At 39.3% G+C, this 12,669-nt stretch overlaps 1 protein-coding gene across 13 annotated transcripts in view; it reads left to right on the top strand.

Annotated features, from left to right (window-relative positions):
* ARID1B (AT-rich interaction domain 1B) overlaps nt 1–12,669 on the top strand; it is a 437,005-nt gene that overhangs the window by 52,377 nt on the left and 371,959 nt on the right. The window lies entirely within an intron of this gene.

The following is a 12,669-nucleotide window of genomic DNA, read 5'->3' on the forward strand; positions in this document are numbered from 1 at the left end:
CCTTTTGAAAAAGGTTTCTGTATCTCATGTAAGAGGATTTGATGTGCATCTGTGTTCTTAGGTCTTGATGGGTTTTGTGTTTTTACTTAAAAAAGACTTGTCCTGCTCTTAAAAGACTCAGCATTTTCCTTCTTTTTCTCTAGAATCAAATGGAGTCACCTTAGATGACCATTTACCCCTTCTAGCAGTAGTAAACCTGGTCTTTTGGATACTTGAAAGAATACCCCTTTATGCTGGCTTGAGGAAGGATGAAAATTGGAAAAGACTAAATTAGATTCAGACTTGTTAGGGTATTTCGTTACTAGGAACACCAGAAAGGCTTATTACAGTGCCTAAGCCCCCAGGGAGTGCATCTGGTTGATGCTTATGAATGTTTACTGCCCCAGGCTGGGGTATCTTATGGTGGTGCCACTGCCTCAGGAAGTGCTTTCATCTGACCAAACATCTTCTGTTGAGGGGGAAAAGTTAGATAGAACTTCTCTTCTTTCTAAAGTGGATATGGAGAATGATCGATCATACTTTGCATGTACATAGCTGTATATTAACAGTTCATTAGTAGGTTGCCTCTGAGTCTTTTATACACTGTTGATCTGTATTGTGATTTATTTATTTCATTATTATTGTTATATAATATAATAAAATAATATAAATAATTATTTAATCCCTGTGACTCTTCTGCACTTTTAAAATATGTATTATATTATAAATAATATAATAATTTATTATTAAAATTTATTGTAATTATAATTTGCATAAGTCTATGTTATAATAGCATGGCATGGTGGTGCCCTCCTGTAGTTCCAGCCACTCGGGAGTCTGAAGTGGGAGGACTGCTTGAGCCCAGGAATTCGAGTCCAGCCTAGGTAGTGTATTGAGACCCTACAAAAAAGAAATCAAATAAGTCTTTTATTTATAAAATAAGCAATAAAATGTTGTCTTTCCTCTTTATTTTGCTCCCACTTGGATGATATTTTTATGTTAAGGCCATTATGGGGGAAGATGGAGGTAGCTCAGCCTTTGAATCCTAGATGCAGGTTGAATACCCTTTGCTGTGTCTGAAGACCTCACCCCTCGATTATTAAAGGTTACCCACTCAGAATTCTAGCACTCAGTTGCATACTTAATTGTACTCTTAATGTTTTCCACATTATTCCTTTTTTCCAGAATATTTTACTGCCTAGAGTAAAAATCTTTAGTTGTGGCTGCTAATTGTGAGAGGGAGATAATTTGTAAATGATGAAAAGTAAGGTGAAAGAGTTGGAATTTTCTCTCCTTCGTTTTAGTTTTAGAAAAACTTCACCTTTAACTGAGAGGAAGAAGGCCCAGGCACCTGGCTTCTCAAGTCCCCATTGCACTCTGTTGCTGATTTTATGTGGGAGCTAATAGTTGTGGATGGTGCTGTGGCCACAGGAAGAGAGCAGAGATGGGAAGGTGGTAAGAAGCAGAGGGACCAGTGGAGAGAAATGGATGCTCGCCACTCTTGGTCTCCGTATCTTGCTTTTCACCATGTTTCCCTGATGTGAGATTAAAAAGTCAGTTTCAAAAGGTGCTATTCATGCCAAGCAGCTGATCTCCGCAGTCTCTGAAGGAGTTAAGTCTTATTGGAAGTTCTTGATGTTGGCTTACTTTCCAGTCCCAAAGTGGGAGTCAAACAAATGGAGGGGGTGTGTGAAAGAGGAAATGTTTTTCATTATTTTCTTTCCCAGATGTGTAAAGCTTAAAGTAGAGAACATATACAAGTATACAGAGTAATCTCAATTTTCTTAGCTTCTTCCATTTATTTAATCCCTGTGACTCTTCTGCACTTTTTAAATCCAATGACTCTTAGATTTATTTGAAGGGAAAAATTGATGTAGATTGCCCATCAAGTATTTCAGCAAATTTTTAATTAAGATTTTAGATTAGATATTTTACTGCTAACCAAAAGAAATACCCAATTCTAATTAAGCACAGATCTTTCTGATAATGAAAGGAAAATAGTGTATCTGGTAAGAAATTGAATATCTTGGCTGCAGAAGTGTCAAACTTTCATAATGAGTTAATCAAAGTCATGGGTCTAAATAATAAAAATACTGCCTTTCACCTTTTCATTTAGTTATAATACAGCTTTGAAATACAGTATCTTGTTTTAAAATTTAAAAGTCTAAAAATATGGAATGCACTTTTGAATGTGTATAACATTTTAAAGAAGACATACAGCTTTTATAATACCAAGGTCATGTGAACAGTTCTTAATAGTTTTTGAAATGGAAAAAAAAAATAGTGAAGGTTTAGAGCAAGGGTTATTAGAGCACATGCATTCATTTTGTTAGCTTGAGTCTGTGTTCTTTGGTGAGGAATTTTCAGTGAGTTGCTTTGTTTGCGAATTTTGGATAATTATAAATTTGTCCACAAACAAGGTCCTGGCACTGCCATTGGCTGCTGGTTCTATCCATCTTCCCTTAGGATTAATGTAATTGGCTAAGCATTGTTGTAGTTGTGGCTAATAATATTCTTCAGGGAAAAAGTTGAAAGATAATTATGACATTGAGTATTTATTGAGTGGACATCACCACCTAGGCATGACTTTGCTTTGGATGGCTTCCAGAGCTTTCTGTGTTTGGTTTGTGAACCTCTAATGAGCTGAATGCAGTTCATTTAATATTGCTCATATATTTCTGCACAGGATTAAAATGCAGGAATTCAAGTTCGTAAATTGAGTTGCCCACTTACCAGCTGAGTGGTAAGTTGTCTTTGGCCCAGGGGTCACAGTTTGATTCCTGGCTGGCATTCTGCTCCTGTGATAAGAATTTTAAATGAGTATTTTGTTAGAAAGAACTCAGTGTTGATGTGAAATTTAACATGGAGAGTATCACTTTATTTTTTGTCTCTGAGAGTCTAAAGGAACTGGCCACTGGCTGTTTGATTTTAGTATTACCCTGGTGATCTTTGATTTGTATGGTGATAATTTTGTTTTTGAGATATACTCATGACTGGATCTGTGAAGCATGACATGATAATAGTACATCATTTTAGTCTTTATTAACTGGAACTATATTTGTGGTCTTTGACTTGCCGATTCTCCCATATCATCAGGCAAATACAGGGCTAAACAGATTAGTTTTGCACGGTGCCCTAAAAACTTAGTCTACTTGGGTTTTTATTGAGTTCAGGGGAGAAATGAATTTTCTATGCCTCTGTGGATAATGTTCTGCCTCTAGGCTTCTGGAATTCAGACCTGGGGTTGGTTAACAGAGTACATTGGTTGATTTCATGTATTAGAGAGCTACACAGAAGATGCATAATTTTTAAGGTTACTAGAATCTGACTCTGAGTTTTTCAGATTTAAAAAAAAAAAACCAGCCTTAAAGACACCAATATAATCTTTGCTGGATCAAGAATACGGGCTTTGTTTCATTTTTCTTGTCCTTTGTGATCATAAATGTACACGTAGGCCTTTGCCAACTTGTTTTAAATAAGATTTTCATAAAAATAGCACCCAGGAGAAATAGGTACAGAAGCCAAGTTATTTATTTGTGTCAAGCAGATTTCAATTCTGTAGACTGAGATTTTTCCTGGGTTTTTTGGTAATTGGGTTGCTATTTTAACTGTTCTTGTAAATGTTTGATAATATGATACCTGTTGGAATTATAAAATGGAAAAAGGAAAAAAAAAGCAAAAAAATGAGAGATTTAAGTTACGAGTGCTTTTATGATGGGAAACATGACTTTTTTTTAGTTTTTCAAGGCATATCTGTATTGTGAAAGACTTTATAGCAGGAACATAGAATATGATCATTGTTCTGAAATAGAAAACGGCAAAATTAAATAGAAACTAATTTTGTTAAGGTGTTTAATCTGAACTTACTACTTCACATTGAAGTAAAAAACAATTTAAAACAGGTTTTCTTGAAGAGGGCTAGAAAAAGTAATTGGTATTCTAATTTTGCTGCGTGTTTTTTGAGTAAAATATTTGTTTCAGAACATAAGCATTTTATTTGGTACCATCTTAACAGCCAGAACACTTCTTCCAATGCAAATGTTTATTTTGGCAGCAGATGTTTCTAAAACGGAGACAAACATTACAATTGTTTGGTTAAAATGAATGTTTCCTTTGGGGTTATTAAGGCAGCCAGGCAATTTCTAGGATTTCCACCTGCGTTAATTTATATTGTTGATCTGGAAAAAATAATGTGTTTCTTTGAAATGTAATTAAAGTCATGTTTTGATATAGTTTGCATGATAGCTCTGAAAAGTAAGGATGAATGGGGAGAGGAAGACTGGTTTAAGACTTAAAAATTCCAGAGTGTTTTTTTTATGTAACATTTATTATGATTCAATCTTTGAATCCTCAATGTGTGAATCCAATAGTTAGGGCTTAATTTTTGTTTTATCTAAAAAAGAACTTAGACTTCCTGGTTTTGATGACTGTGATAGTATGTTCAGGATGAGAAAGGATAACTTGACTTAGCGTAACGGAGAGGAATGGGTGCCTGGTGCCTATTTAACATTCAGACTCTTAATGTTTTGATAGTCTCTATATTCGCTTAAAGATGCCCATCTGTATCTGTGTGCGCGTGTGTGCTCTCACAAGTGTATACAAAACAGAGCATTCATGTGACAGTGGCATTCTCGTGTAACGAAATAGATGCTTATATGTATATTAGTTTGTATGTTAAACATATTTCATGTATGTGTAGATATACATGAACATTTTGGCCAGTAAAATTGTGAAATGCTGTGAGATTTTACCATGTTATTTATGACATTTTTAATGCATTCCTGTTCTGTACTAAGAGACTTGGAGCCCAGCTGATGTGCTTGCACACCTGAAATGTTTGGAGGCCTTCAGCAGATTGCAGATTTTTATAAATAATGGCCTTTTGTTGGGCACATTTTGGCGTGGTTTCCTGAGTTGTTCTTCAGCAGTGAACATGAAGGTATTTAAGGTTTACCAGCAAAATACATTTATACCTCACATTTCTGCTTCCAAGTAGATAGCAGATGCTACTGGCTGTGATGCCAGAGCTCCCTGTAGATGGAGTTTTGTACCAAGAAAATATTTTTGAAAAGACTTGTAGATATGTTAATTTGTATTTGCTCTTTAAAATTTAAATTTCTATGATACCTAACTTCTTTTGTTTACTTTTTATATTGTATTTGGGCTTAAACATATTTGAATTGTGACATTCTTCTAATACACAGTAGAACTGTATATTAGAAGAGATCACATATCAAGTTAAATACAGATTTTTAAATCTTTAGCCTTTTTCCTAAAAGTGAGAGAAGATCAGATTTTACCTGAAACAGCATATAGCGCCTGTTTTCTGTTAGTGGTTTATACTGTTTTGTCATGTACACGAGTACCACTATGTGTTTTACATATAAAGACTTTCAACCTAAAATATCTGTAACGTTTTCTATTATATTTTTATTTTTGAGATGTAAATCTTTAATGTATGTTTTATTTTTATTTGTTAGAGACAAGGTCTTGCTCTGTTGCCCAGGCTGGAGTGCAGTGGTGTGAACATGGCTCACTGCAGCCTTGACCTCCTGGGCCCAAGTAGTCCTCTCACCTCAGCCTGCCAAGTGCTTGGGACTACAGGCATGTGCTACCACACTCACCTCATTAAAAATTTTTTTTTTGTAGTTACGAGATCTCACAATGTTGCCCAGGTTGGTCTCAAACAAGTGTGTGTTTTAGGTAGCATAGAATTATTTAAGTATATTTTAAATAAGTGTGACTTATTTGCTTTCACCAAAGAAACATTAAGCATGATGTTTATATTAAAACGTTAATAATTCAAATAAAGCTAACAGTCGACATCAGTAAAATCAACCAACCATATCCCTTCAGTGCTCCTTGAAAAACAAACATCAAATAGCAATGGAATTCCCACCAGATAAATGGAAAGTTAGAGTGATTAAGTGACGTATCCTAGACAAGAGGTTCTCAAACTTTGCTGAATGTTACAGTCTCCCAGGGCATTAAGAAAATTCCCCCACGGATGCCCAAGGATGCCCAGATCAGTGACACCTGACTCCGAACGTCCTAATCTGTGACTGCCCTGTGGGTCAAGGTATTAAAGGGAGGCCTTGCCAGCAAGCAGGGGCAGCTCACACCCTGTGGAGGCTTGGTAGTCATGTTGGTTCTTGGCCCAGTTGGTAATCAGAAACTCACCACTGACATAAAGGAATGAAATGGGCCTAGAACCAGAAGCTGGGATGGTTGAGTCCTTGTCTGTTAATGTCTAATCTGTGTGTGATACTGGGAAAATCTGGACCTCACTGTGCTTCTCTGCCAGATGAGGGGGTTGGACTAAAAGACCTCAACTTGGATTTCCCCTTTAAAGGAATAGTTAATGCCTTTTCATTTCGAGACTAGATTTTTTTTTTTTGAAATGGGTTCCTGCTGTGTCACCCAGGCTGGAGTGCAGTAGCATGATCATGGCTCACTGCAGCCTTGACCTCCCTGGCGCAGGTGATTCTCCCACCTCAGCCTCCTGAGTAGCTGGGACTACAGGTGCCTGCCACCATACTCAGCTAATTTTTAATGTTTTTGTACAGACAGGGTTTTGCCATGTAGCCCAGCCTTGTCTTGAACTTTGGGGCTCAAGCGATCTGCTTACCTTGGCCTCCCTAAGTAGGATTACATCAAGAGCCACTGTACCCAGCATCAGTATTAGATTTTAGAGTCTTGTTATTTCAACAGTTCTGTGAAATGTATGGGCTGATGCTTGACAGATTGTATTAATGTAACTACTGACCCAGATTCTTTAAAATTCTTTTTTAAAAGAGAGATGTTTCTTTCTTCTTCAAAGATTATCAAATTGTTGGAATCAGTCTAATAAGTTATTTTCTAATTCTTAATTTTACTATTGTTAAAATGAATCCATTCTCAGATAATGTCTTTCTTCTGAGAGAACCTGGTGTGTGTTAGATGTGTAGAATGCAGCCTGCCCTTTTTTATATGTAGAAAATCTTAAGGTTGACATAACTTGGAATCACAAAAGGAAGCATAGAGAGATCTAGCAATTACTCATTTCTAAGACGTTACTACTTTCTAAGTAGTTCTGAACATAAGTATATATTGTACAACAATGGGACAAATTGTATAAAGTCCAGAGAAATAAGTTTCAAGATTTATGTTCTATGTATTACTTGAACTCTGACTCCCATGAGGGAGGCTAGATAGCTTTCTTTGTTTTGTATTTTAAAACAGATTTGTTTTCTAAAGGTAAAAAGTTTTTTCTTTTATGTTAATAGCCAGCCAATAGTTAAATTCTTTATGGCAAAAAATTCTTTATGGCAGTTTGATTCTTTTTATATGCAACAAATTTATAAAAGCTGTTTACCCTTGTTACAGTTTTAAAAAGGAACTTTAAAAGTTAAATCTGTAGTTGTGAATGAAATTAAGAAAACTCTTAAGCCGAGAGGGTGCAGAGAAGGAAGATGGGCGGGAACATTAGGGAAGTAATGGGGATTACAAAGTAGCAGTGGCCTCACTTCTCAGAGTGGCCTGTGGGCCCTTCCGCAGAGCCAGGGAGCCTTGCCTAATCCCGGCTTCTTCAGGCCTCAGGAGCAACTCTGCAGTGGGAGTCAAGTTTGGAAATGTTCAGGACGTTCTGGATTTGAGATCTGAGTGTGGGTAGTGTGCATGTATAGCACAAACATCCCTTGCCTACTTAAATACCCCCAGTCTAAAATTTTGGTCACTAGATAAACAGCAGAAGTTACTCAGCTTCCCAATTCTTATGGAGAAGTGTGTTTAATTTAGAAAGCAGACCGTATTCCAAAGAATGAACCAAATTAATCTCCCTTTATTGATATTGACTTGGTAAGAGCATTTAAAAAAAAAAAAAAATAGCTACCAAGGAAAGCAACCAGTAGAATTGGCTCTTCAGGGTTAGTCAAAGGCAGGGATCCAAGTTCTATAAAACACCAAACACACCTTGCACAGTGGCTCATGCCTGTAATTCCAGCAGCACTTTGGGAGGCCGAGGCAGGCGGATCACGAGGTCAGGAGATCGAGACCATCCTGGCTAATACAGAGAAAGCCTGTCACTCCAAAAAAAAATTTAGCCAGGCATGGTAGCACGTGCCTGTGGTCCCAGCTACTTGGGAGGCTGAGGCAGGAGAATCGCTTGAACCCAGGCGGCGGTGAGCTGAGATTGTTCCAGTCTGGTGACAGAGTGAGACTCCGTCTCAAACAAACAAACACCAAACATTCAGAAACAAAGTCAGACTAATGTTAATAGCAACAATACACAGGTATTAGAATTAAAATGCAGAAACCATTGCTGAGGTAATTAACTTTTACTTAATGAATGGCATAACCAGCCTCACTTGGATAGTTGTAGTAGCTAGTCCTCAAGAGAGCTGGAGACAAATGTCTTTTGGAAGAGAGCTTCAGTCTGAGACGCACTGCAGAAAAGACAGCCTTTCAGGGATGGTTTTCCAGTATGAGCCACCAAAGATAGTGAGAACATACCTGAAAGCAACAGCTCTTAAAATACTGTAAGTAAGGAATAGATGTTTCTTTTTCGTCAGTAGCATAATAATTGTTTCCAAAGAGAACTGGGAAAAGGAAAAGGAGGAATAATTGTTGGCCTATGGGATCTTTGACCTCGGATGCTTCCTTAGAAGGGTCAGTCAACAAGGAGGCTTCCCTTTTCTTCAGTTAGTATATTACCTTGAGATTTCCAGTAGGATTGTCAGGTATCCCAGCAGTCATTTTCTAGACATCATTTTTTTTTTTTGGAGACAGAGTTTGCTCTGTCTCCCAGGCTGGAGTGTGGTGGCATGATCTCAGCTCACTGCAACCTCCAACTCTCTGGTTCAAGTGATTCTTCTGCCTCAGCCTTCAGATTAGCTGGAATTAGGTGCTCACCACCATGCCCAGCTAATTTTTACATTTTTGGTAGAGACGGGATTTCACTATGTTGGCCAGGATGGTCTCGATCTCCTGACCTCATGATCCACCTGCCTCAGCCTCCCAGAGTGCTGGGATTACAGGCTCAAGCCACCACACCAGGCCTGTTTTCTAGACATCTTAAGCATTTACATCTTTGGAGGTTCTGTTCAGTGTCCTGGGCTTCATGGAGAAATGGAACCTACCTTCATTTCTCATACTTATGGGTCCTGTGCCATTCGTTAGGGGTCATGGAGATGACAAGATCTTACTCTTTAGTAATTGGCCAAAATTTGATGGTTGGTGTCTTAGTTTGTTTTCTTTTGCTATAAAAGTGTATCACAGCCTGAGTAATTTATAAAGAAGGGAAATTTATTTCTGGTAGTTCGGAAGGCTGAGAAGTCCAAAGGCATGGTGTTGGCCTCTGGTGAGGGCCCTCTTGCTGGTGGAAGGCATCACAGGGCGAGACAGTAGGAGCATGCTGCCTCAGCTCTCTCTTCCTCTTCTTAGAAAGCCGCAAGTCCCACTGTAGGGGACCTCATTCTGATGACCTTATCAAATTAATTCCTGAAGTCCTTACCTCTAGTCATCATGTGAATTTGGGGATTGAATTTCCAACACATGAAATTTAGGGGATACATTCAAACCATAGCAGTTGGGGAGAGGAGGAAAGACTAGAATTCCCTTCAGCTGCCAGGGAGAGCTAATCTCTTCTTTCTCCAATAGTGTCTCTGGCTGAGTCTTCACCCATTCTTCTTCCTCCTTGGCTTCAAAATAAAAGGATGGGAAGAGTACTAACCTGGTAACATCACCGGCCCGTAGTCTTCATGGCATCTGATGAATCACAACACACTTCCAAGAATGGCAGTTAAGGGATTCTTCACTGCACGTGTGCAGCAGGCCATGAGAGTAATAAATACACAGCGGAGGATGAGGCATGAGGCTCTAGGAGGGATTCCAGCTCTGAGTAGGTAATCACCACTGCCGCAGATGCCACCAGGGTCTGGCAAGAAGCATCATGCGTTGTGCTTACTTCCAAATCAAACTCTGCTGTGATCTAACAAAGAATTTAAGTCACCTGAATGTACACAGGCTGCAAGAGAGGCTGCGAATTTGATTTCTGAGTTCTAAAATTTTGGAGGCAGAACTTTTTGGTTGCTGACACCTTGTAGGGAACACAGAATTGTTCTTGACAGTTTCAAAGTGTTTATTGTGTAAACACTTCCCTCTTAAGTGTCGCCTCTCTTAGTTTCCTGTCTCGATACCTGGTAGCTCCTTCCTTCCCTCCACCTGGACCACAACCTGGTCCTTCTCTATCTCTTAGCCTTTAAGTTTTTGTTCTCAGCCTTTCAGCCTTTCTCAGCATTTTCAGCCTCTCTGAACTTTGCATTTCCTTTTCCTCCTGCTGGGAAGGCTTTTGGCCAGGTCTCACAGGGCTTGCTATCTCAGTTCCTTGAGCCGGCACTCTGACTTACTCAAGTAAAATTGCACCCTCCCACCGCCTCCTGCCCTGTTCTGTTTTCTCCAGTTCTCTTATCCCCTCCCGAACCTCACTTGTCTGATGCTCCTGTTAGAATATATGCCCTAAGTTTTCCCAGGGTGTGAACCCATCATCTGGAGCCCTACATAGCATTTCACAAACATTTCTAAGGTACAAATAAATAATTCACAGAATCATAGACTCTGGCCAGTGAAATCTATTCAGCCTGATGCAGAAATGTCTGTGTTTTAGCTGTATATCTGCCACCCATGGTTAGCTCTGAGGTGGGCTTGTTCACGAAGGCTTTCATAGTTTCCACTAGAATCCCGGTGCTCAGGTGCTCCGAGAATGAAGCCTGCAGACAGCTACAGGGCTGTGTTTTTAATGATGCTTTTAGATTCCTAAGGAAGGTTTAATGCCTGAGAGATTTTTCTAGCAGAGTGGTTTTATGCCTTGCTCATTTCAGTGTGTGTCATGTCAGTGGTCTTTGTTTCTTCCTCTCTGATTGTAACCCCATTGAGTCAACCGCAGATGGCTGCTACTCTGCTCCAAGGCCCGTCATGTCTCAGAGTGACCCCTTGTGTTGGGTGTAATACCTCCAGTTGGGGTCTGGAAAAGGTTGAGTCGGGTAGTGTAGATGTGATGGGAGCTCGGTTCTTCATCCCAACACCAGTCATTCCACAGTGCTTACTGAAGAAAGCCCCAAGTAGTTAGGATGCTGTCTATACAAAACAGATGTTTTTCTGGTGGGGATTTGCTGCTGGAGGGAAGAGAGTTCCTGCTGTATGTGGTGGAAGAACAGAGCCTGGAAGATGGGCTTTGAGCCTCTGCGGTGAGGGTGCAGTTCACATACATGCCTGTGCTGGGATCATGGAAAGGGCTTTTGATGGCATTTTAGTTCCCTGTTGTTGATCATTTGAACCCAGACTTGATTTTCACGTGCTTTATGGGGCTGCTGCCATTACGCACACACTGCGCTGCAGCCGGTTTCCACAGCAGAGGGGTCGTGACTGTGGCTGGAATGAGACTTGCACCTCGGAGTAGAGGAATGAAATGTAGGTTGAATTCTTAAAAATCATCCCTGTGTGCTTTATTCTAGTTGAGGATCTGTGATAGATAAATAATTCTGATGATGACAGGAATGTAGTGCCTCCATGTAAACTGTCATTATCATCATTGTCTCCTCTCTGGGCCCAATTCCTTATTTGCAAAATATGAGAAATGGCCTCTGGATGACAGTAACAATAACAGCAGTCTCGGTGCCAGGTCTTATGCTGAGTACTTTTACATGGATGTTCTCCTTTAATCCCTGCCATCTTTCTGTTTATCTCCATTTTATGAATAGTAATAGTAGCTTATGTTTATTGAGGGCTTACTCTGAGGTCGGGCTCTTGCTTGTTTTACCTGCTTTATATGGATTAACTCACGCAGTCCTCATGACTGCCTCTGAGACAGGCGTTGCTACATAGTCATCTTTAATTTACAAATGCGGAGGCTAAGGCAAGGGGTTTATCAGGCAAGGGTTTCAGTTCCTTACCGCCTGAACTCTGGGCACACGCCAGCACTGTTTTGTGATTCTGGTAAAGCCGGAATGCTTTTCATCATTGATACTAGAGTTACTTTGAGTTTTTAAATAATAAGACTGATTATAATTAAAGTAGCCTCATTTTGACACTGAATATTCGTTTCACGTAAAGTCTTTTGTGACCTTTAACAAATTGAAAATTGAATGTGGCCTACTACGTCTGTCACACTTAGAGGAATTTTTTCGAGGGGAAATTCACATAACCTAAAATTAACCACTTAAAAGTGTACAGTTCAGTGATATTTACTGTGGTAATAGTGGTGTGCAGCCCTCTCTTCCTCTAGTTCCAACATTTTTACCACCCCCGGATGAGACCCCTTTACCCATTTTGTAGGCGCTCTCCATTGTCCCTCTCCCCCAAGGCCATTGCCAACCTGCCTTCTGTCTCTGGGTTTACCTATTTTTGATACTTCATGTACATAGAGTGATACAATAGATGACCTTTTGTGTCTGGCTTTTTTCACTTCCCATACTGTTTTCAAGGTTCATCTCTTGTGGCATGTACAGTATGTCATTCCTTTTTGTGGCTTAATAATAATCTGTAGGATACATGCATCACATTTTGTTTATTCATTCAGCCACTGGTGGACATCTGGGTTGTTTCCATCTTTTAGCAATTGAAAATATTGCTGCTATCAACCTTTGTGTACAGGTATTTGTTTGAAAACTTACTTTCAATTATTTTGGGTGTAGACCTAGGAGTAGACTTGCTGGA

The sequence above is a fragment of the Callithrix jacchus genome, chromosome 4 (assembly GCF_049354715.1).
Source record: "Callithrix jacchus isolate 240 chromosome 4, calJac240_pri, whole genome shotgun sequence".
Classification (NCBI taxonomy): Eukaryota; Metazoa; Chordata; class Mammalia; order Primates; family Cebidae; genus Callithrix; species Callithrix jacchus.